General features: G+C 43.3%; 1 protein-coding gene across 1 annotated transcript in view; it reads left to right on the top strand.

Annotated features, from left to right (window-relative positions):
- Positions 1 to 25,344, top strand: part of BAZ2A (bromodomain adjacent to zinc finger domain 2A) — a 3,667,728-nt gene that overhangs the window by 3,087,767 nt on the left and 554,617 nt on the right. The gene's annotated exons all lie outside the window — the stretch shown is intronic.

Below are 25,344 nucleotides of genomic sequence, written 5' to 3'. Positions count from 1 at the left end.
GACAAGATAGTTGAGGTAAAAAACACACCTTTATGAAACACAAAGCTTTCAGGTACAAGACCCTTTCTCAATGATAGACCAGGGTTTCTCTTAGGACAAACCCAACATTCATGCCAAAGGTGGTTTCCAATGTGGCTCTTAACCAAACCATTCATTTGCCAACTTTCTACCCAAACCCACAGAATAAAGGGGAGATGCTTCTGCACGCTTTGGATATACACAGACAACTACGATTGTACTTGGACAAAACAAAAGCTTTCAGAAAAACTGAGCAACTGTTTGTAGCCTGTGCTGCAGGATCACAAGGAAAGCCTATCACAAAGCAGACAATTTCAAAATGGATAGGACACTGCATTCGCTTCTGTTATGCACAACATGGCAAATCAGTACCTAAGGGCATTGGGCCACATTCTACCAGAGCAGCAGCCACTTCAGCAGCCTTTCTCAGAGGAGTACCAACCAAAGACATTTTAGAAGCTTCAACCTGGAGTTCAGTGCACACTTTCACCAATCACTACCACTTACCTCTCTACTCTAAATCCAGAGCAGGCTTTGCCACTGCAGTTCTGCAGGGCCTGGTAGCCTCTCCTAATCCTATTTAGACCCAGCCGCCCAACCTCAGCTTTGGGATTCAACCCAAGTGTAATGACTGCAACAGTGAAACATGATGAACATAGTACAGTTGTGTACCTACCATAAATGTAGATGTTCGAGTGTATTCACTGTTGCAGTCCAGGTTACCCACCCACCATCCCCCTTTTTACATTGCTGGGACTTTTCTGTACTTCTCAACTCTATACAGTCTATGTGCTGTATCTGCTTGTAGATGAAGGAAATGTTTATATTAGTACATGCATGCTTTTTGGCACAGTTTATTCATCTGAAGTAGTTAACTTCATTTATTCATCAACCTGTGGGTATCGGATCCGAATCGGATCCGAGACGGCAGCTTTATTCAGCTAAGATCCGAGCTCCAAACTCCTCCCTCTTACCCATAACCCCCTGCCATCCTCCTCAGTCCCCAGATCTCGTTTGCCGCAGCTTATTCAAGCAACTAGAACGAGTTCCAGGCGTAGGGTTTCGTGAGTTTTGAAGAGAATTTCCTCTGTTTTTTTACCTTGTTTTAGTTTAATTGTTAACGAGTGAGTGTTGTTCCCTTTTGTAGTTGTTTTAGCCACGTTTTTGTGTTAAATCTTTATATTTTCTCAGTTTACTAGTCTCCCTCTTCCCGTGTGTGTAAATGTGCGTTTGGGTTAGGCCCTTTTTACAATTATGGCCGAGGCCTCTAAAACTTTCTTCTCTAAATGCACCGAGTGTGGCCATAAGCTATCCCCGGCGGATGGCCACACTCGGTGTGTTATCTGCCTTGGGGTTGACCACCTTTCTTCGGGCTGCACTATTTGTGCAGCCTTCAACCCCAGGGCTTTGATGGATAGGTGGTCGAAGCTGATTCTGGCGGGACTTCTGCCCCCGGACTCGGCTTCGTCCTCTTCTCCCTCGGTGGCACCGGCTGCTACCGCAGCGGTTCCACCCGCCATCCCTGCTCCCCTGGCCGGGACTCACCCTCCCACCGAGGCTCAGGAGGAGAGGGAATCTAGGAGGGAGAGAAAAAAGGACAGGCACCACAACTGGCAAGCCGAAGCTTCCTCTTTGGCTCCACCAGCGAAGCAGCTAGTCTCTCCTAGGGCCTCCGGGCCTTCTTCTTCCCGGCTCCATTCTCCCCGGGGCCGGAGGAGGAGGATACCCAGTCACCTTTGAGGCGTCACTCCAGGCCTGCCTCGGTGGCCTCGTCAAGGTCTACAAGAAGCTTGTCAGATGCAGATATGGACCGGATGATGCGTAGGTTTCTCCAGGCCCAACTGCAGATGGGAGTGATCTTGCCCCCCCCCCCCTCCGGGGGGTGAGCTCGACCCCCTTTTTCACCCCGATTGCTCCTTCTCTGACCCACTTCCGGGGTTCGAAGCCATCGGATCCAGGCAGCATCGGAGCCGGGGGAGGCTCGGCGCCGATAGTACTCCCTTCTTCGTCTCCGACTGTACCCTCGAGCTTATCGGGTCCGTTTTCAGATCCGAGCTCTCGGAGCCATGAGCTGAGCTTTGGATCCGGAGATGTTAGTGTGTCTTCGGCTCTGTTTCAGTCGGAGCACACTGGCCCTTCGGATCCGAATGCATCTGCGCTGGCTCCGGTCCGCACCTCAGATCCGAAGGGGCTGCTCTCGGAGTTGAGAGAGAACAGTTCTTCGGCGTTCGATGTTGTGGAGAGGGTTTTGTCGAGGGACTCGAGGCCCCAGGCTCCCGCTGCGGTTCCACCCATCACTCCCTGTCAGACGGGCCTACCTTCCATCACCCGGCCCCAGGGACAGCCTGTGCCTACGTCCCAGATGGTTCCCTTAGAGGAACAGGATGTGGTTGGTGAGGCATCCTCGGGCAGCCCCCCCCGAGGAGGTTCCTCACAAACGTAAGTGCAAGAGGAGGCACTTGGACTACAGAAGACACAGACTTAGAGGAAGGGGAAGGTTCCCCAAGGTCACCCCCCCCCTGAGGACATCTCCTTCGGAGACATTATGGAAATGCTTCATATTAGAGGGGGGTGGTCAGCCCAAAAGCCTTCCTCCGATGAGTCTGTGTTTCAGGAGGCATTTCACGCAGGCCCATCTACCTCTTGGGTGTCCCCTCCTGCCGATCCCCTGGTAGATCTGATTAACACCAGGGCATGGAAGGAACTGGACACTGTGGATCCCATACCAGAGAGACCTGACAAAATTCTTAGCCCACCCACAGACAGGATGGTTTGGAGCAAGGGTGCTCCAGTAGATGCCATGTTGGTGGCGGCTGCCACCAAGAAGGAACTGGCCCAGGAGAGTTCCTTGGTCCATCCTCCTGACAAGGAGTCTCGGACGATGGACCGCATAGGGAAGCGGATGTTTGCTTCAGTCACCTGCTCTGTAAGGTCGCTGAACTACATGGCACATGTACGACTCCAGTGGGATCTTATCAAGAAATACGCAGGGTCGCCCCCAGAGTCCATGTCGGCTGAGGATAAGAAAGTATTCTCAGCCTGAATGGCCACTCTTAAGTCCATTTCAAACACTTCTATGCGTCTCCTTTCCCATGCCACGGAAGGAGCCGCTAGATCTAGCGGAGCGGGCATTGTCTTACGGTGGCATGCCTGGCTCCGCCTGTGCAACTTTGCAGAATCCTTCAAGGCGTCCTTCGCAAATGCCCCTTTTGACGGCTCTTCGCTGTTTGGCAAGACCGTCCGTGACACGCTGGTCCAGAGCGAGAAAGACGGGAAGACATTGTCTGCCATAGGAATCCGCTTCTCGGCTCCCCAAAGGTCCTTCTCCAGGAACCAAAGGGGACAAAAGAAGATGTGGTTCCGGAAATCTCAACAGTCTCGTTTCGCTCCGGACCCCTCGTCCTTCAGAGGCAGAGGAGGATAGGGTGGACGCCGGCCCAGAGGCAGTGGGGGTCCGAAGAAATTCGGGTAGAGAGCACCCTTTTCGAATCGGCCCGCACAGCAACCCTGAGGGGTTACCCGACTGCTCCACCCTGGCGGCAGTCGGGGGGTGCTTCTTGAGGCACCTAGCAGTTTGGGAGTCCATTACAATGGATCGCTGGGTGCTTCAAATCATATCCAGAGGTTACACTATCCCTTTTCTGAATTGTGCTCTCAGTCCCTGGAGCCTCCCCGATGTCCCAGCAGCCGCAGAAATAAAGCAGCTGCTAGAAAAAAGAGCAATCCAGCCCGTCCCCCAAGACCAGTCCGGATCAGGCTTCTACTCCAGGTCCTTTTTGGTGCCAAAAAAGACGGGGGACTTGAGACCAATCCTCGACTTGTCCGTTCTGAACCTAGTGGTCGCCAAAGAAAAATTCCGGATGGTCACCATTCAGTCCATTCTCCCACTCCTACAGGAGAACGACTGGATGGGCTCTGTAGACCTCAAGGATGCGTACTACCACATTTTAATGGACAGATGATCCAGGAGGTTTCTGCGCTTCCAGCTGGGAGCCAGTCACTATCAGTTCAGGGTCCTTCCCTTTGGTCTCACCACAGCCCCCAGGGTGTACACCAAAGTGATGGCAATTGTAGCGGCCCACCTGAGGCTTCAGGAGATACAGGCCTTTCCATACCTAGACGATTGGCTCCTGACCGCCCCCAACAGGCATCTACTCTGTTCAGCCAGGAATTACTTCCTTCACTTGGCCTCTCATCTGGGAATTTCTATCAATCTCAAGAAATCCTCCCTTCAGCCAACTCAGACCTTAGATTTCATAGGAGCCAGGATAGATACAAACCTCTTGAGGGCCTTTCTAACTCTGGACAGGCTTCGAACCTTGACATTCCATGTGATGGCTCTCCTACAATCCCCGGGCCCCCCAGCGGAATTGGTCCTGAGGGCACTAGGTTCCATGGTGGCTGCCATCAATCTTTCACCATTTGCTCGTCTAAACATGAGGGTCCTGCAATGGACTTTGCTGTTCCAATGGTCTATCCTGCAACATCCGCTAAGTATGACTATTCCCCTCAGCAATGTTTGCAAGAGGTCCCTGCTCTGGTGGATCCAATCCTCGGATCTCTGGGAAGGGCGTCCCTTTTCTATGACCCCACCCCAAGCCACGATGGCCACGGACGCTTCTCGCCTCGGGTGGGGGGGGGGTACTGCATGGGCAGAACCGTCCAAGGCACGTGGACACACTCCGAGACCTTGTTGCACATCAGTGTCCTATAGATGAGGGCGGTGCAGTTAGCATTGCAAGCACTCCAGGCCCTTCTTCCCTCAGGGGCAATTGCGATTCAGTCAGACAACATGTCTGTAGTCTGGTATATCAACAAACAGGGGGGAACTAGATCCTATCCGCTGTGTCGAGAGGCCATGAGAGTTTGGGAATGGGCGATCTCCACCAACCGCTTTCTCATAGCAACGCACATTCCGGGTCGGTCCAACATTTTGGCGGACAAGCTGAGTCGAACCATCCTCTCACCTTATGAGTGGTCTCTGAACCCGAGAGTAGCGAAGCAGATCTTCCTCAAGTGGGGTCAACCTTGCTGCGATCTTTTTGCGTCGCCTTCGAACGCAAAGTGCAGCGAGTACTTCGCTCTACTTCCCCCTCCAGGGGAATCCCCCAGAGACACACTCTAGTCCATGCTTGGCCATTCGGTCTACTTTATGCTTATCCACCTCTTCCCCTCATGGTAAGATTCTTGCAGAAAGCTCGTCGGTTGAGGAGCAGAGTGATCCTCATAGCCCCATTTTGGCCTCATCAAAAGTGGTTCCCTTGCCTATGGTCTCATCTGGTCAATCCTCCATGGATTCTGGATCCCACTCCAGATCTGATTTCTCACCCCTTGGAATTGACAACTCCAAACCTGGACAATCTCAAGCTCACAACTTGGTTGATCCAGTTCCAATCATAGCTAGGACTCCTGGTATCTCCTCTTCTGTCAAAGCTATTCTAGTAGCCGCTCATAAACCTTCTACCAGGAAGGTCTATAAGAGCAAATGGAAACGTTTTTCGATCTGGGCGGAACATAGACATATGGACCCCTTTACAGCCCCGATACCAGCTGTATTAGAGTTTTTGTCACACCTATTCGATCAGGGTGCCAGCTCCTCCACCGTCAAAGTCCAATTAGCAGCAATTTCACACTTTCATGTGGGAAGTGATCTCGGTTCATTAGCTTCTTCCAAGATCTGCAAAACTTTCGTTAAGGGTACTTTCCTGTGAAGGCCTCCTGTGAAGGATGCAGTCCCTACGTGGGATATAACCCTTGTTCTTCAGGCTCTTACTGCCCCCCCCCTATGAACCTGCAGCTTCGGTGGATCTTAAATACTTATCTTGGAAGACGGCCTTTCTCATTGCCATCACTTCGGCCAGAAGGGTTTCAGAGCTTCAAGCCCTTCTCGCCAAACCTCCATATCTGGTCTTCCATAAGGATAGAGTTTCCCTCAGAACCAATCCCTCCTTCTTACCTAAAGTCGCCTCTGAGTCCAACATTAATCAATCTATCAATTTGCCAGTGTTTTTCCCAAATTAGCAAACCAAAGGTGAATACAAATTACACTCTTTAGATGTGCACAGACAATTGAGGTTCTATTTACACAGGACTGCTGGTCAAAGAAAATCTGAGCAACTCCTTGTATCCTTTGCGAAACCCTTTTTGGGTAAACCTGTGTCGAAAGCTACATTGTCCAGATGGATTTCACAATGTATACTTCTTGCATATAAGAGTTCTGGCCGACCAGAACCTGTCAGAGTTCACGCCCATTCTACTCGATCGATTTCAACTTCTGCTGCCTTTTGGTCCAGGGTGTCCTTGGATGATATTTGTTCTGCAGCCACTTGGGCTTCATCCCATACCTTTATTACACATTACAAGCTGGATTTAATTTCCAGAGGAAGGGCGTCTTTTGGATCTGCAGTGCTCCGGAATATTCTTCCATGAGGACCTCCCAAGTTTAGGTAGCTGGAGACTCTGTCCCACAGGTTGATGAACAAATGAAGTTAACTACTTCAGATAAAGAAGTTATGTACTTACCATAACGTTCCATCTGAGTAGGTAACTTCATTTGTCAGCAACCAACCCCCTCCGTCCCCCTAACCTGTAGCTCGTCTTTTTAGGACGTTGTGTTCTCTGTACCAGATAACATCAGGTTAGGAAGTTTAGTTGATCTTGATTGTAGTAGGTTATAAGACTAAGCAAACTCGATCTGAGGACTGAGGAGGATGGCAGGGGGTTATGGGTAAGAGGGAGGAGCTTGGAGCTCGGATCTTAGCTGAATAAAGCTGCCGGCTCGGATCCGATTCGGTACCGATACCCACAGGTTGCTGACAAATGAAGTTACCTACTCAGATGGAGCGTTATGGTAAGTACATAACTTCTTTTTTTCAACCTTCCTATCTGGGGGCACCTGACATCTGGGGCAAGAAAAACTGAAGAAAATGGCGTCGGTTGCATCTTTTATACCCCTGAAGCACTGACGTCAGGGTAGAGGTGACAGCAACCGATGCCGGACCTAGACTTTGGAACTCGGGCCGACTGTGGGTAGCCTGCCAGCAGGATAACCCAAGTGTAATGACTGTAACAGTGAATACACTCGAACATCTACATTTTTGGTAGGTACACAACTGTACTTCCTGCATCAATTAATTACTTTGATCCTCCAGGAAAAAATATTCTGATGACAGATGGATACAACAGCTTGAATCTTACACCTGCCTCTCGACAATCCCTTATTACTGGAATAAATTTGTTTCTCTTCTACCTGATGTACAGTGAATAATCATTTCCCCACAAACGTTTTTAATATTTTGCTCTTTTGTCACATTTTCATCAGGATCAACTCATTCTGCTGATAAGTTTGGAACTTTACTAATAAAATTCTTGGCTGCTTTCTTATGGTAATATCTGGAGCATACACACAGTGTGGGCCTTTCAGTTAATAGTTCCTGCTGTGGAATACCAGTCCATTTGCTTATTTGTGCCTTCATAAAGTTAATGCAGTCTGTTTCTTCTAGTTTCTCTGGTGCAGCAGAAAATCTCATATTTTCCCTATGTGCTCTGTCCTCTAAATCTACCATTCTTTGAAATATCTCTTCTTCAGTAGACTTGTACTCAGCCAGCCTTTTCTTCATTTCAACCTCTGATTTTTGAAGCTTTATCAGCACATCTGAATATCTGTTTATAGCTTCTTCCATTTTTTCCAGTCTTTTGTTATTTGAGTCGATATACTCTTTCGGTATTTCATTTATTTTAATCAGTTCTGAGCACAGTTGACTTATTTTATTCCCCTAGATTACTGGAAGCCATGTCTTGCACCTAAGCATAAGCTTGAACTGCTTTTTGCTGTACAGCTGCACAATTCTTCCCAGTCAGTGTTTTCTCTTCACCTTTTCTAGCTGATTTTCTTCCAGGCTCTCCTAGTTTCTTCGCTGGCATCCAAACAGTGTACTTACTAGCCAGTAACCGAATTTTACTAAGATTGACAGTGTCTGTTGCTGCAGTTTCTATTTTTATACAGGAAGAGCTGAAGTGTAGTTGTTGATCAGTGTGCATCCATCTTGGAAATCTTGTTTTACTATATTTGTGTGAATTTCTGTCTTATGGCCTTTCTTACTCATCCTTCAAGGTTACCTGAAGAAAGCACCCAGGAGGGACAACCAGAACCACAACAAAATCAAGTTTATTCAGTCCAACTGTCAAGCTTCAAACACAAACGCTACACCTGTAAATGCGTTTTCGTCCTACAGTTGACTTCAGATATAAAATAATTCCAACCACATTTAAATATCTAAAGGAATAAAAAAATTAACTAATAAAAATCAACGTTAAATTAATCAATTAACTAAATAGAGATACATCTTATTACGATATATATATATATATCAATAGATTCACTCCACTAAAACATTCTAACCAAATTCCATGAGTATATTAAATCATATATTATTATTATTATTATTATTATTATTAATACAATAAATAGAGTACATGCTTAAAATATGTAAAGATGTTTTTAAAACATATTTCGAACAACTTTAAAACTGTATTATTACTACATAAAATTCTTACTGAGAAATTAAACTGCAGACATACTTTACCTCCATCTGGTGGCCATAATAAATATTGCAGTTCAAAGCTTAACAGCCCTAATCTTTAAAACTGGGGCAAGAGACAGTGTTTCATTCATGCCATGGAATTTATTGGCTTCCAAAACAATCTGCCAAAAGAGTTCCCTGTTTTCAATGTTAAGCTCCCACAAACCCCCTCTTACATCTTTAGCCACCACTTCTAATACAAAAAATGAAAATGTAGCATTTTGACATATAACACAGTGTCTGTATAAAGCATTGCAAGTATTATGATTCTTCACCTCAAATAAATGTTGTAGATTCTTCTGCGGAGCTTTCTTTCGGTCTTTCCCACATAGAATCCACTACATACTTTACATAACACCAAGTAAATTACCCCATTTATTTCACATGTAGAATATTCTTTGCTCAAGAGTGTTCTGTTTCTTACTAATAATTGCACCCTATCACCATTGTAAATATACAGACACTGTGAACAATGACCACACTTGTAAGTACCTTTCTTACTAAGCCGAAATGGGTGAACAGCCTCGCATTTCTTCTCTATAATATTCTTTATACTAGAACCTTTTTTAAAAACACATTTTACGGGGGTGTCGAAAATATCCAAATCAGAAATGGCAGCAAATCTGCTCCATTCCTTTTCGAAAGTTTTCATAATAACCCCAGCGGTCTCCACTGTAGTTAATACAAGTGCTCGTTCAAAGGCCTCATTGGTATCGTTATTATTAGACCTAATTACCCCTCCTCCTTCCTTACCTAATATCGGTGCAAACCTATCCATTCTTCCAAGGGACACCTCTTCTTCTACCTCCCTTAGTAATTCCAAGGGATAACCTCTTTGTAGAAATATTTGTTCCAAAAAACAACATTCAATCAAGAAATCATCTTTGTCCGAGGACATACGGCCCCCACTAGCAAATTGCCCCTTAACCAAACTTCTTTTCTGGCTATAGGGGTGTGCTCTGGTAAAAAAAGGTAAGAGTTCAAATATGTAGCTTTCCTAAGCACAATAGATTTAAATCTACCATTGTTCTTATGTATAGTGATATCCAAATAATTCATTTTATTAAAATGAATATTATAAGTGAATCTTAGAAAATTAGTGGTACTAGAGATGTAATTATAAAATTCAAAAAACATCTCCTCTGTATCATTCCAAATTAAACAGATGTCATCCAGGTAACGTTTGTATATTTTCCAGCATCTAATGTATTTAGAATTAAAAATGTATTTATTTTCCTATACGGAAAGAATAATATTGGCGTAGGTCCCATGGCTACGCCTTGAATTTGCTGGAAAAACTCACCCTCGAATTGGATAAAATTATTCCCAAGAACTAACTCCATAAATGTTAAACATAATCTGAAGTCATTGTTATTTAAACTTCCCGATTCAAGCATAGCCTTCTCTAACCAAGTTTATCTCACCTCATGTGGAATAGAGGAAAAAAGATCCACTATATCAATGGTATTAAATATTGCATTTTCATCTTAAAGATTTGGTTTTATCAGTCTAAGCAAATCCCAAGAATCTTTCAAATTATTGGTACATCCCATAGAAAGATATTTTAATTTAACATCAAGAAATCTAACCAAAGGTGCGGTGATGGATCCTTTGGCCGCTACTGTAAGTCTAAGTGGTGGATCTGCTATATTTTTATGTACCTTGGGTGTACCAAATATAGTGCAAATTTTTGGTCTTTCATTATGTAGGAATTTAAATAGGTTTAAGTCAATCGATCCCTCCAATAATAGGTCATTAAGCACTAGAAAATATTTTTTATAAGAAATATTTATTTCATTTAATGACACCCTGGGTTATTTGGCATCATCCTCCAGTATATACATGATCTTAGACTCGTATATTAAAGTATCCATAAACACAATGCCCCCACCGTTGTCAGGGTCCATGGACCCTTAAGTTATAATTATTTCTAATTTCTTCTGGTAAATCTCTCTCAATCCGAGATATATTAGGTATAACTTTATTATTTGTAATAGCCTTCCTTACCTCAGATTCCAATAAGGCCTCGAAGTTATCTCATCCGTCAAGGTTCATTTATTGGCTATTTCAGCATTTCTGCCCATAGAGCCTCCTCTTTCAGTGCATTCTCATGTTATATAATGTTTTTGAATAGGGTTTTGTATAACAGGCCTTCAAGAAATTTGGTGGCCCCTCCCTAGGATCTTAATTTTGTGTTGGAGAACCAAATACTTGCACTATTTGAACCAGCTGACCAGGCTGACGAAGTTCTTAACATGAAAACAGTTTTACTGATTGCTCTGACCTCTTCAAGAAGCATATCTCAGTTGTAAGCTCTTATGTTTGGTCAGCCCTACCTCATTTGCCACAGAGACAGGTGTTCTTTGAGAACTAATCCTTCTTTATGCCAGAGTGGTATCTGAGTTTACTTTAAGCTGAGCTATCCATATCCGTTTTCTTTTCTGAACCTAAAACTGAGGGAGAAAGGATACTCCTTACCTTGGATGTCCAAAGACAACTCGGGTACTATCTTGACAGAACCAGATCTTTCAGATCTTTGGATGAATTGTTTATTTCTTGTGAAAGTAAGAAGGGACAACCTGTGTCAAAGCAGACTAATTTCCAAATGGTTGTCTAAGGCTATTACCTTTTGTTATACTCGCCGCAACAAAACTATCACAGGCAGGGTTAAGGCCCACTATAGCAGGGACTTGGCTTCATCTATGGCTTTTTGGAAAGGACTGGATTCTGGAAGTATTCAAGAAGCAGCATCTTGGTCACCTGTTTATACCCTTACAAAGCACTATCAGATTGATTCCTTCTGGAAGAGTAGATCAGACTTTGCTAGGACCATTCTCCAGGGTTTCCTGGACTCTTCTCCTTCCACCTCTCAAAATTTGTAAGCTGTGATAATCTACTCATATACCATTGGCTACTGCAGCAGTGATAAGTATGAAGAAGAACATAGTGCAGTTGTGTAGGTAAACTTACCATAACAATATATGTTCGAATGATCTCTGCCCCATCCCTCTTGTTTTTGGTGTGTTGTTTTTGCCATGGTGTGAACTTTTATTTTTTGTTGTTCCTAGCATTGTCCTTTGCTTGAACTGACTAATGGTTTGGGTGTGTGGAAGGTGCGCTGAAGCTTTGGGAGCTGGCAAGATGGTATATCCTTGGCAGGATATAACCATATAGCTTAGGGTACTGCAACAGTGATCATTCAAACATATTCTGTTATGGTTAAGTTTACTTACACAATTTTCTTTTCCTTGTTTTACCTCTCCTATATCCCAGTTTTGGTGCATTAAGATCACCAGCAATAAATAATAGTTAAATAACTCAGTAACAAAATTCTTATTCTGACTACCACTGATATTGGGGGGGGGGGTTGTATCTAGAAAGATGCTATCTTAGCATTTGTCCTATCTAATTGAATACGGATTGCTACAATTTTACTAGGGAAGCCATTCTTACTACTCAATGTTATGATCTCATGTTTTATTTAATAGCAGCGCCTCTACTAGTCTTTTCAATCTGTATTTGTAATGTGTGATTACTATTGCAACCTGAAAATTCCATTTGTGTTATTAAACCAAGTTTCAGTAGCATAAGTAATATCGCAATTGTTAGTACCGAGCAAGGTTTCAGATTTACTAATTTGTTACTCAGGCTCCTTGGATTAATTGCTAAAACAGATAATACCTCTTATTGAAGGTTCCATTGCCTAAACTGTTCTTCCTAAAAAAAAATGACAGCTTTTGTGAATTGCTTATCAATGATCCTGTTCCTTCTTCCATCTAGATGTTAACCATTCCTGGCAAAAAAACATTTGTTTATGTATTAGCTTTTCCCAGAGAAAGACAGCTGAAATAACCTTTCTCAAACAATGTCACTCTAGTATGTGTGTTAATTTCGAAGCCCTACCTTTTTTGAACATGGTTAGTAAGGTGGTTAGTAACAATGCTTTACATAGGAAGACAAAGAATAGGCCATAGATGCAAGGCCCTGTTATTGGCAGACAAATAGATACAGGATTATGTAGTAGCAGGAAGGAACAACCTAAAATACTTTTTACGTATGGTAGTAACATTAAAGACATATGTAATATAGTTCAGAACAATTGGAATATCCTAAGAAGTGATATTAGTCTTAAGGACGTAGTGGCAGAACGTCCCATGTTTAACTATAGGAGAAACAACAATCTCAAGGACCTGTTATGTAAGGAGACATATTTGAATAAGAGACCTACAATAGATATTAGAGCAGGCACATATCCCTGTGGCAACTGCAAGGCTTGTCAATATATTAATAGCGACACTGAATATAAACATCCTGATAAGACACAAACTTTTATATTTAAAGGGAGGGCTACTTGCAGGACAAAACACTTAGTATATATGGCCAATTGTGAACAATGTGAAAGTTTTTATGTAGGTATGACAAATAACATGCTGAAGGTTCGGATTTTACAGCATATTAGTAATATTAGAACATGTCAAGTGAGCAATGCTTTATTCAGACATATAGAGATTAATCCCACACACACTTTTAAGTTTAGATGCATTGTTAATATTGCTACTAATGAGAGGGGGGGGGACATTCAGCATAGAACAGCATTAGCTGAATCCAAGTGGATAGTAGATTTAAGAGCACATAGACCACCCGGTCTTAACGATGTTTTACCAATCAAACCTGCTTTACAAAAAAGGCGGGCTTTTAGGAGTAAGTGATTGGATGATCTGTGTTTTAAATATGGCTGCTTTTGTTACTTTGAATTATGTCTGATGAAGGATTATTCCGAAAGCGCTTACTTTTAATAAAGGAGATTCCACAAAGAATTATTCAGCGGTGACCTGTACTTTATTTTTCGTATTTATCTGGTTTGGTACAACAGGTCTTTAGCATAACTTGTTATTTTTGCTTGTGCTCTACATATTTTTTGAAACTTGAAAAGGATATTGAGGGTACAGTATATCAGTAAAAATCAAATCAATCCATTTTCCTTACTGAGTTTAATTATTGTATCAGTAATAGTTTGCGACGGAACCATGAACGCTTTACCCTCAGCATTACTTCCACAAGTGATGACCACAAGATTGCAAGATCATAATCTTTCCTGTGAAGAAGAATGTTACATAGTGCATTATAAATATCCTCTAACTTGCATCCTGGAAGACTTGTCAGTTACCAGTTCATGGTAGTAAATTTCTAATACCTCATAAATATGAATCACCTATAATTAATACCCTACTCTTACATGAGAGTTGTTCCATCACATTACTGCTTTTGCTCTTTTCAGTTACAAGAGTCCCATTAGTTTAAACTGGTTTCTAGATTACATCAGGTTTTTTTCTCCAATATCTCTTACTGTATCACTTTCTAAATGCAGTCCTGCAATTGTCTTCCTTCTCCTTTCCTTTTATGTCATTTGGAATTGTTTCTAGGTCTTCACTCTCATATTGCTCAAGGCATGTTTTGCTAGTTAGCACCATGTATAACTTCTAAGTTGCTAGATGAATAAGTCGTAGGTTATCATTCCCAGCTTACCAGTTAGAAGACAGGCCACATCTGAAACCCACGCCACTTTCATCCAGTACCATTTCAGTGTAGCAATTGCCATATTGCACCTCCTTATTAATCAAAACTGTAGAAGCTGTGTGTATACTAGTGTCATTTTGTGAAAGCAAAAAGAAAAGTTGCATGTCTTATGTAGTTTTTTTTCTTCAGAAGTGTAACTAAACAGTACTGTTCCCATTATGAAGGGTAGTGTGCTCATTAAGTGTGCCATATAGTGCCAGTTGACATAATAGTTAAGGTCTTTGCCTTCCATGCACAAGGTACAAGGCTCAATCCTGAGTGCTGGCCAATGCTTGTTTGGAGTTTGCATGTTCTCCCTTTGTCTCTTTGGGGTTCCTCCCACCTTCGAAAAACATGCTGAATGTTTCCATCTCAAACTCACTAATGAGTGGAGCTGTGGGCAACAGCTCAGACTCTACATGGTGCTCTGTAGGGGGAAGAGTTGTACAGAACAACTACTTTGAGCATCTGCTGTGGTGCTCAGTATCCTCAAGATATGGGAGCATGAATCACAGACTGTATGCCGTGGTAGGGCTAGCCACTCAATGGTGTAAAATATGGCTCTAGGTAATTCTGTCATTTTGACTAATGTCGCCAAATGGGTATGGGTATTTGCCAGTGATAAATGGGTTGAGGACCCGGCCTACTCCAACCTAAGCCAGGGACCCATGCTAACAGTGGGAGGGGTGTATGTGCCCCACTTGGCCAGTGTATACCTGCCATAAAGCCCAGCAGCCCTGGGTCAGTAAGCTGCTGGCTGGCCACTGTCTAGTTGCCCAGCCTAGGTTACCTGGGATAGCTCTTTTGAGTGAAAGATGGATGTAAAACCAATCAACCTGCCAAACGTGAACTGAGAATTGCTACACTTAATGTAGGTTCACTGACCGGACACAGCTTGGAAGTGGATGATATGATGATACAGAGGAGGCCTGATATCCTATGTATCCAAGAGACAAGATGGAAGGGCAGTGCAGCAAAGCCACTTGGCTTGGGATCCAGAATCTACTGCTAAGGAGGAGGACAGGCTAGAAATGGTATGGGAATTGTGGTGGGTGAGGGAGAGGCTTCTGAAGGCAGTGAGGGACATCATCAGAATTAGCGACAGGCTCATGGCAATCAGACTCCAGTGTAATGATAGGGCAGTATTCATAATCTCAGCCTGTGTCCCACAGCAGGGTTGTGATAGTAAGGAAAAGAGTGCATTCAGACAGCATTTGCAGGATCTACTAGATAAAGTAGGACAACATGAATTGGTGTTGATAATGGGTCACTTGAATGCACATATTGGGACACACAGACAGAACATGATATGAGAACTGCCTGGGTCCACATGGGTGGGACAACAGGAATAAAGAAGGAGAGGGCCATTCTAGACTTCTGTCTGATAGATGGATTGATAGTAGCCAACACATGGTTTAGAAAGATAGACAGTCACAAGATCACATACAAGAGTGGCCAACATGCAACTCAGGTAGACTTCCTCCTACTAAGGAAATGGCACTGGGGTAGAATCAGTGATTGCAAAGTTATTCCCAGTGAAACAGTCGACCCACAACATAAACCTCTGGTTACTACAGTCATCTGCAAGCAGTGGACAGAGTAGACTCTAAGGTCAACAGAGACCAGGCTGAAGACCTGGAAGTTAACTGGACCAGAGAAAGTGCAACAGTTCAAGGAATTACTCAGGGCTCTAACACCCCAAGAAGAGGAGGAAATAGGGGAGTTGAAGAAGAATGGCAGCTCTTCAAAACAGCATGTGTGGGGACTACAGAATAGATATATAACCACAGCAGGTGTGGAATGATGTATATAAGGAAAGCTGGTAGTGGGATGCAGAAGTCCAGTAAGTCTTAAAAAGAAAAAAGGACCACACAAAAAAGTGGGAGACCGAAAAGACTTACCAGGCTAGGAAGGCATACTGGATGGCTACCAAAGAAGCTAAGAAAGAAGTTGCAATAGCAAAGAACAGGGAATCGGAGGCACACTACCATCTGCTGAAAAGTGACTCAGTAGGTGGTACAAAAAAATTATATCAGGTTGCAAGGCAAAGACACAAAAATAAAGAAGGTAGTCAGACACCCTTCATAAGAGATGCCAGCAACAACTTGCTTTACCAGTCCACGGGACATCAAAGGCAGATGGAAGGAGTGTTTCCAGCAGGTTCTGAATGAAGGTAATCCCACAGAAGCTGTACTGCACCAGACGCAGCCCATGATGAAGTAGGAATAGCACTAAGGAAAATGAAGCCTGGTAAAGCAGCAGGCACAGATGAGGTCACAGCAGTTATGATAAAGATGCTGGGTGAGATAGACGAGAGATGGCTTCTGAGGGTACTGTTAGCATTGTGGAGGAAAAGGCGTATTCCAGATGACTGAAGAATAAGCATACTTGTGCCAGTGTGTAAGAACAAAGGGGACATCTACAACTGTGGTCAGTACAGAGGCATCAGACTGCTGTCATTGCATGAAAGTTCTGGAGACGGTGATTGATAAACAGATATACAGAGTAGTAGAATGTAAGATGGGAGATGAGCAGTTCAGATTCAAATCAGGATGGAATACAACTGACCAGATGTTTGCAGTGAGAAGGATAGTAGAGAAGAAGCAAGCGATGATGAAGGTGAGTGAATGCATATATGACAGCAGAAGAGACTGTGTGAGAGAGATAAGGAGGGATAGAGAGAGAGAGAACGGTCTTGTCTGAATGAATGCATGTATGACAGCAGAGGAGACTGTGTGAGATTGAGTGAGTGAGTGAGAGCGGACTTGTGTGCATAGCTCTCAACTGTCTACATTTTTGCAGAATGTCCATATTTTTGCCTCATATTTTTTGTCTGTTCCTCATAAAATTTGTGGTGTAATTAAGTTTTGTGGCAAATCAGTGAGGAGTGAATTCACTGAATAATGACAGGCATTTAAGTTTCAGACTTTATATCCTTCACCTCACAGCAAGAGGTTCTCCTGTTCGATTCTCAGCTGGAGTGCCTTCTGTGTGGAGTCTGCATGTCCTCCCCGCGGTCGAGTGGCCTTCGAAAGACATGCGTGAATGGGCGTGCCTTTGCTGAAGGTTGGGCGTTAGGCTGGCAACTCGGCATCATAAAAATCGACTGCCAGTCATTAGCGGACCGGAGTTCCGCTGTGGCGACCCCTAACCAGGAAAAGCCGAAAAGACAAACAACAACAACTTTATATCCTTCAGAAAATGCATTGTGATACAAGAACTTTTATTGTAGCAACTTTCTACGCTTATAAGAGCAGTATTTACATTTGTCCCCCCATTATTTTTGGCTTTGTTTAGATTTTTTTGTGCTAAGTTATTGAGAGTTATGCTTGTGTGCGTGAATGCGAGTGTGAAATCAGAAGAGACTGTGTATGAGAGAGAGAGAGAGAATGGGCTGTCTGTAAAATGATTGTGTTTTACTTATTTTGTAAGTACTATATCATTTTATGTATATATATATATATATATATATATATATATATATATTTTTTTTTTTTTATGAAAAATGTTTCCTCCAACACCATTAACATACTACGTAAAGTTTGAAACATTAGGTGGAGGAACTATTTTACATCAAAAATATGTATAATAAAATAATATAGTACTTAAAAAAATATGTAAATAAAACAACAATTTTACAGAGATCCCATTCTCTAAGCACAATAATGCCATCCAGGGTGTGTGTTAATTTGTAATTAACGCCCTTCCAGAGGTGCAGAGGCCCACATTAACACACACCCTGTCAGGCATCATTGCTTATATAAGTATCTGTGTGTGTGTGTATTTAAGTTCAGAGTAAGGAAGTGGCAGGACTGCAGATAAGATGCTATCGGCCTGACAGCTGCTTCCAGAGTGTTTCTGAAGTGCTTAATTCCCATCACAGCATCCTCAGACACAGACGTGTGCACATTTTCTTTTACATAAATGACTGTCTCATTTAGGATTGGTCTCCTTAGCAGTTATTGGCTAGTCTTAATGGTCATTCCATTCCTTAGCTCTCTAGGATGGACAGTAAGTGGAAAAAGTAGTCTTGTTTCAATGATTACAGTCTGAGAATATTCGTTGACATGGAATTTTCTAGCATACTGGCATGTATTGGTCATTTATATTAAACTCATTATGTGAAAATGTCCCTTTCTTTGAGGTTTGATTACAGTACAGATCGATTGTGCCTTTTCTTCCACTTACTACACAATGTTCAAGTAAGTGGATATAGGGCTATAGATGGTAAAAATGAATCCAGCTGAAGTGCTTGTTCTCAAGATCTTTGTGATTATATTTTCTTTTTTATCCTTCATAGAATACTCAGGCAGTAATGGGAAACATTTTTTTGCTCCCATGACTGCTTGACCACCAGGCTGCTGCCACAGCCACCCATTTCTTCCCCACTGGGAAGACATCTCGGTTTCTGTTTGTTCCCATCTGGGTCAAGAACCACTAAAGCCCATTCATTCCCCTTTTGGTTGTGGGTGGTTTGTGGCACAGCTGTTAACAAGGCAACTTTGAGGGGATTTTTACTTTACATCCCCACCCCCTGATGGTGACATAACCACCTGTTATCACTACAGTGGCTACCAACACTGACAATAAGTAGCACATGCTCCCGTATGCACCCTGAAAGAGGTACTGGGAACCATCCCCTTATTCTTGTCCTACTGCCGTGGTGTGGTTGTCAGAGCCTATCCTCTGCCTACTGTTGAATTGGCATGGCCAACAATTAGGCATTCACAACTCCCTCAAGCAGGTGTGCCACAAAAAAAAAAAAATGAATAAAAAAGCACACTTTTCCCAAACTATGACCTAGAAGTTTCAACGGCCGAGCTGCTAATTGGAATTATGTCATCTGAACCATAGATAAGGCTTTATCTGTCTGTGCCTCAGAGCCGGAGCTGTTTATTTAGCTATGGAAATTAGCATTCTCCATGGATCTCCCAAAAGATAGTTCTTCTGTAAGCAAATGTTATTTGTCTTGGGGGAAGTTGTTCTGTCTCTGTTTGCTGCAAATAATGTTCATAGGTTTATAGATTAGTACTAGGCTAACTGCCCTTGTGATCCATTTTAAGCCTAGCCAATCATCCCCTGTGAGATTCAAACCCTGTACCTTGTGTTTGTAAGGCATACACATTAACTATTAGGCCACCCTCCCAACCCTGTGACCTAGTACTTTACCAAGTACAATTTTCAGTGTCATAGTCTTATTGTGTTGTGGTGCGCCTTTTAGGACCCTTCATTGTTTTTGAGGGCAAAAAGTTTAGGTGTTTAGGGAATTTTGCATTTGAATGCTCAAAAAAATCTCTGTTTGGATTAGTGCTTTTTCTCTAGAAACCTTAATGAAACTTTTTTTGAGATTTTTTTTTTAATTTAACTTTGAAGCTCCTGTATTTGGTAAAAATGTTCCTTTTGCTAGCAGTCATTTTGATTGAAACATATAGGAATTTCAGACAAGCCTGAGGCTATATCATGTTCTGCACAGAAGATATGTTATTTCAAGGGTTAAAAGAGTACACATTCCTTAGAAAATGTCAAAAAGGCCAGTTTTTAGTGTTCTTTCATGAACGAGAGATAAAAGAAGATCCAGCCAAACATCTTATGCCGTTAGCAGCTAACATGTTTTGATGCCAACTGAATGGCCGTAGAGGATTCAAGCTCTTAAATGCCAGGAGCCCTGCATTATTTTTCATAATGGCATAGTGGCTGCTTTTACCATTCCTTCCCTTATGCAATAGACCATGTCAGGTAGTGTCTTAATCAGGAAAACTTAACATCGGTGAACCTACTTCCTCTGTAGTGTGTGACTTATATCATGTCAGGAGGCTTAATGAGTAGCACGCAGAGACAGGAAATGTGTTTTAACCTTCATGAGGTCTGTGCACAAAATGAACTCTCTGGACAAACTATATATCACATGACATGCAAAGCACTGTGGCTAGCTGGTTAGCCTTCGTATGTTACATTTACTTAAATTTACTTTCACAATTCTTGTTTAGCATTTTTTATAGGAGCTCCTCCACTTAAAGCCATATGCTGTGATGTCACATACCTCACGAGGCAAATGCGTAGCCTCTGGGTCTTTGGAATCTGGTATAAGGAGGTCCATTCTTGTCAACAGCAGAGACAATGCCATTAGTCAGCTTGACACCTGAAACTTCTCTGGTAACCAAATTCCTCCCCTTTGTACCTGTAATGCTACCTTTCTCACTCAAATTTTTTTTTTTTTAGGGCCAAAAATTCTTTTGCATGAAGCCTATTTGCAACTAAGAACTGGCTGCAGGCTACTGTTTGATGTCCTTCCTTATCACTGTTGCAGTATTCCTTGCAAAATAGATATCCTGCCAAAGATAGCCATATGCCCGGCCACATACCAAAGCCTTGGTTCCTTTCAAGTGCTGTGTGCAGGTGTATGTCCTACATCCAAGGTGTAAGCTACATAAGTGACCTAAGAGTGCCAAATCCTCAGAACCTCTTTGCAACAAGTCTGAACTCTGTTTTTTAATTCAGTCTGTAAGTTGTTCATTGCATATCAGCTACTGAACTTAGGGCAGATACTCACAAGTAGATGTTACACAGAGAGGTGTTTCTGGACATTATTCATTGGTGGGGATACTCCTCAAGTAGATCTTTTTGCCTCCTCTCTGAACAGACAACTTCCCTGGTTCTGTTCCAGAGTTCCAAGTCCACTGACTTGGAAAGTGGACACCATGTCTTCTTCTTGGAGGGAGATGTTTCTGTATGCCTAACCTCCTCTTCCTCTGCTTCCCAGGATCTTGCACAGGATCATGTGGGACACACCCAAAATATTGCTGGTGACTCCCTTTTGGCCCAGACAGCACAAGTTCCTCCTCCTCCTTCACCTGGCCAGGGGCAGTCATCACAAGTTACCTCACAAGATTGATCTTCTCACACAAGACAAGGTCTTTCGTTCTCCCTAAATTGTCCACATTTCAGCTGACACTTTGAATGGGTTTTGATTACTTTCACGGACCAGTTTTCTGAGGACCTGTTTTATGTTTTGCAGGAAGCCAGAAACCTACTACTAGGAAATGTTCTGTGGCTAAAGGGAAGAGATTTTCTATTTGGCATCTCAGGTATGACCAGGACCCTTTTTCTTGGGAAGGGGGAGTCCCTGTGGTCCTTTCTTATTCATATCCATTATTCAATACTAGTCTGGCATATTCTTCTTTGAAAGCTCATTTGTCAGCCATTTCTGCCTGAATGCCTTTGAGTCCACTTTTGACTTCTCGTTTTGAAGTCAAATAATTTCTAAAAGGTGTTCTTCATATAAGGCCCTCAATAAAGCCTATTCCTCCTTGGGACCTTAAGTTTATTCTTGAAAAATTGACTCTGTCCCCTTTAAGCTTGCCTATTCTTCTTACTTGCAACATTTTATTTGGAAGACTATATTTTTGGTGACATTTACTTCTGCCAAGCCCTCATGGTGTCTCTTCCTACTAATTATTCTTTTATGCCCAGGGTGATTAATGATTTGTCCTTGAATCAGTTTGTTCATCTTTCTTCCTTTTTTTTCTTCTCCACAGTCTGCTAGCTAGAATGTACTACATACCTTGGATTTATATAGCTTAGATATTACATGCATAAGAAAAAATGCATCAGAAAATCTGAGCAACTTTTTGTTTCCTTTTATGCCAGTAAATTTGGTTTGGTAGTGTCGAAGCAACCCATCTCCTCCTGGACATCTAAACTGATTTCCTTTTGTTATTCGTTTCATGACAAGCAGCTTTCCTCTTCTGTTTATGCTCATTCTACCACAGTAGTAGCCTCTTCTGATGCTTTTTTAAGGATCTGGATACTAGATCTATCTTGGAAGCTGATTGTTTTTCGGTCCACACTTTAGCAAAGCATTATACAGTGGATATAAAATGTGTACACATACCTGTTAAAATGCCAGGTTTTTGTGATATATAAGCCACTGCTGACTGAGGGGTTTCCTCTTAAATCCTTATCTCCTTCTGCTTCTCTTCCTGTATGGGCATTTTATTGTTTCTCTGGGGTTTCTCTGGTTCTCCTGTGGCAATTTAGGTCTGAGGATTAAGCATCCATTCGTCACATGTACCTTAAGCCTTGCACATAGGATATATGTCTGACATATGATGCTGGGAGGGTGCAAAAGCTTTGGAATACTGGCCAGGCATTGAGCTATTCTTGGTAGGATATTCCAAGAATAAAGAATACTGCAACACTGAGAAGTAAGTCATCTAATGTTATAGTAAGATCTTACACAACTGTACTTTCTCCCTTCTTTTGGAAATGGCCAATGGCAATTACCACAAACCTTCCCACAGGTTGGACCCACAGGAAAAGGGATGTTTGATGCACCCTGACCCCAAACAACTGCAACTAACTGCCTGGATGATAGAATCTTAATACCTTTTTGGCACTTATTTTCTAATGGAGGTAAGAAAATCTGCTTCTAGAATGTCATATATTAGTAATGGAAAACACTTCTAAATGGTGCCAAAACATGAATTAGCACCCTTTCAAATATTTCCCTGGTTCTAAATTACTGTGTGAATCATTATCCTCTGGATTATCTTAATCTTCTGTCAAGGTTTATTTGATGGTCATTTCAGCAAGTCTGCCCATGGGTCCCATTCTTTCCAAGCAATCTCATATGAAAATGTTTTTGAAAGGCATGATGATAAGTTGTCTATCTCGCCTTATTTCTTGCTGGTTGGGGATCGGAGCCTATCCTCGGCTCCGACTCGGCCATCTTCTATAGCTCGAGAGCTGTTTACTGGCTCGAGGCTACCCCTTATCCCATGATGCCTAGCGATATCTACCCAGATCTCGTTTGCCGCTTCAGTTGCGAGGTGTCGTTTTTCTGGCTCAGGCTCGTATAAAGTTTTTTGTATAACTTTCTTACTCTAGAATTCTATATTTTCAGTGTTTTATTGTTAACGATTAGTCTTGTTTTTTGTGAGAGCTAATGTTTAGTTGTAGTATCCCTTCTTTTCCTTGTAGAACTCATTTAACTTAGAGAGTTCTCCCTCCTCCCCCCATCCTCTTCTTGTCAGGTTAGCCGTTTAGGTTAGAGGCTTTCCTTCTACCTTTCTTTCATAGGCTAGCCGTTTAAGTTAGAGGCTTTCCTATTAAAAAAAAAAAAAAACTTTTAGCTATAGTCTTGTAGTACAGTGTGTTTTTTGTGTAGACTGTATTTTGCTTTGGTGGCTGCTGTTGTATTTGTTGTTTCCTTCTTTCAGGATGTCAAAGGAATCCAAAGTGTCTGGATTCAAAAATGTGACTCATGCTGTCAGAAAATGTCTCTGACAGATGGGCACACTTCTTGTGTCTCTTGTTTAGGCGGTGTGCACCTGCAGGACTCTTGTTCTATCTGCCATGCCTTTAGTCCAAGAGTCCTGCAGGAGTGTAAGAATAAGCTTATTCTTAGGGGTCTTTTAAAACCCCAGGATTCACCAGCCAAGAGCTCTCAGCCTGTGAAATCCCCTAAATCTACCAAGCCATGGGCTCCAAGTTCGGAGCCGTCCTCTGTTCAGACTCTACCTTCTACTTCGGTTCCGGCTGGCACCGATAAGACTATCTCCCCGTCGGCTCCATCAGAAACTTCGGAGCCTTCGCGGAGCCACAAGAGGCTGAGGTCCCCTTCACTGGAATTGGTACATTCGGCTCTTCGGTCTCCGTTGCTTCAGAGTGAGCGCAATCACCGATCCTCTCACTCCTCTCGATCCTCTAAGCTGTCTGATCACGATGTGACGAGAGTGGTCAGTAGGTTGCTAAAGTTGCAGGCACTTGCCAAGATGTTGTCCAGCCCTCCTCAACAGGTGTCGGCTCCATCCACTTCTCTCAGTGTTCCTCCTCCGACACCAATGAGTTCGGAGCCAGAGTTCATTGGGGTTCGAGTAGTGGAACCGTCGTCTCCGATAACTCTATCTCCTTCGATTCCGATGTCGGCTGCGATCCTCTCAGCGGTGCCGTCTGTCTAGGGATCTGGGTGCCGGGGTTCCCTCGTCAGCTCTGAGGGGGTGAGTGGCATCGGATCCTTGTCCGACCCTGTTCTCCCTCTCGGAGCTTCAGCGCAGGTGAGCTCTGCTCCTACATCGGCCTCGGAGCCGTCTCCCTCGGTGCGGAGAAAGATTCCAATTTCCTCAGAACCGGAGCTATCTCTGCATCATGGCAGGGATGCCTTCGATGTCATGAGGAGTGTGCTGGCCACTGAGTCAGCTCCACTATCGGCCCCACTGGCTCCGTCCCCTGTAGTGCCTGTGCCAACCTCTGCTCCTCCTCCAGACCCCAAGCGTAGGGAACCGGTGCTCCATGGCACCCCATTGGGTGTTTCCTCTTCTTCCGAGGCCTCCACTGATCATTCAGAGGAGATCCCTCATAAGAAGAAGTGCAAGAGGAAGCACATTGACTCCCTTGAGTCTGTCACTTTTGATACAGACTTAGATGATTCAGAAGGGTCCCCGAGATCCCTCTCTGAAGATGTTTCCTTCTCGGACATCCTAGAAATGCTTAAGCAGAGGGGGAACTGGAATCCCCTAGCCTCTACCGAGGATGAGTTTGTATTTCTGGATGCGTTCGGTTCCCGACCTTCCACCTCCTGGGTTTCTCCGCCTTTTGATCCACTTATGGCAGTGGTGGCTCGAAAGGCTTGGTCAGCTCCGGATACAGTGGAACCAACTCCGAGGAGACCTGGCAAATTCATCACAGCACCCAAGGATAAACAGTTCCTTACCAAAGGTGTTCCTGTTGATGCCATGGTGGTAGCAGCAGCCACCAAAAAAGAGTTAGCAGAGACCTCTTCGTCTGTCCATCCTCCTAACAGAGAGTCTAGGACGATGGACAGATACGGGAAGCAAATGTTCACTTCAGTGACCTTTTCTATGAGGTCACTGAACTACTTGTCATTTTACCTGGCTTCAGAGGGATCCCCTTAAAGAGCTCGGAGATTCTCTTCAAGATCCATCAGCTGAGGGAGCTCAAGCTAAAGTAGCTTGCCAGCTGGCGATGCTTAATTCTGTAGTTAACTCCTCCATGAGGCCCATTTCCTATGCAGCCGATGGTGCGAATAGAGCCGCACGTACGGGTGTGGCCCTTAGGAGGCATGCATGGATGCAGCTGTGTAATTTTGCGGAACCCTTTCGAGCGTCATTCACCAACACCCCCTTTGATGCTTCCTTTCTTTTTGGACCACAGGTGAAAGACACTTTGA

This window comes from Protopterus annectens, chromosome 9.part0 (genome assembly GCF_019279795.1).
Source record: "Protopterus annectens isolate FY-2018-M chromosome 9.part0, PAN1.0, whole genome shotgun sequence".
NCBI lineage: Eukaryota > Metazoa > Chordata > Ceratodontiformes > Protopteridae > Protopterus > Protopterus annectens.
This window is presented reverse-complemented; position numbering and strand designations above follow the sequence as displayed.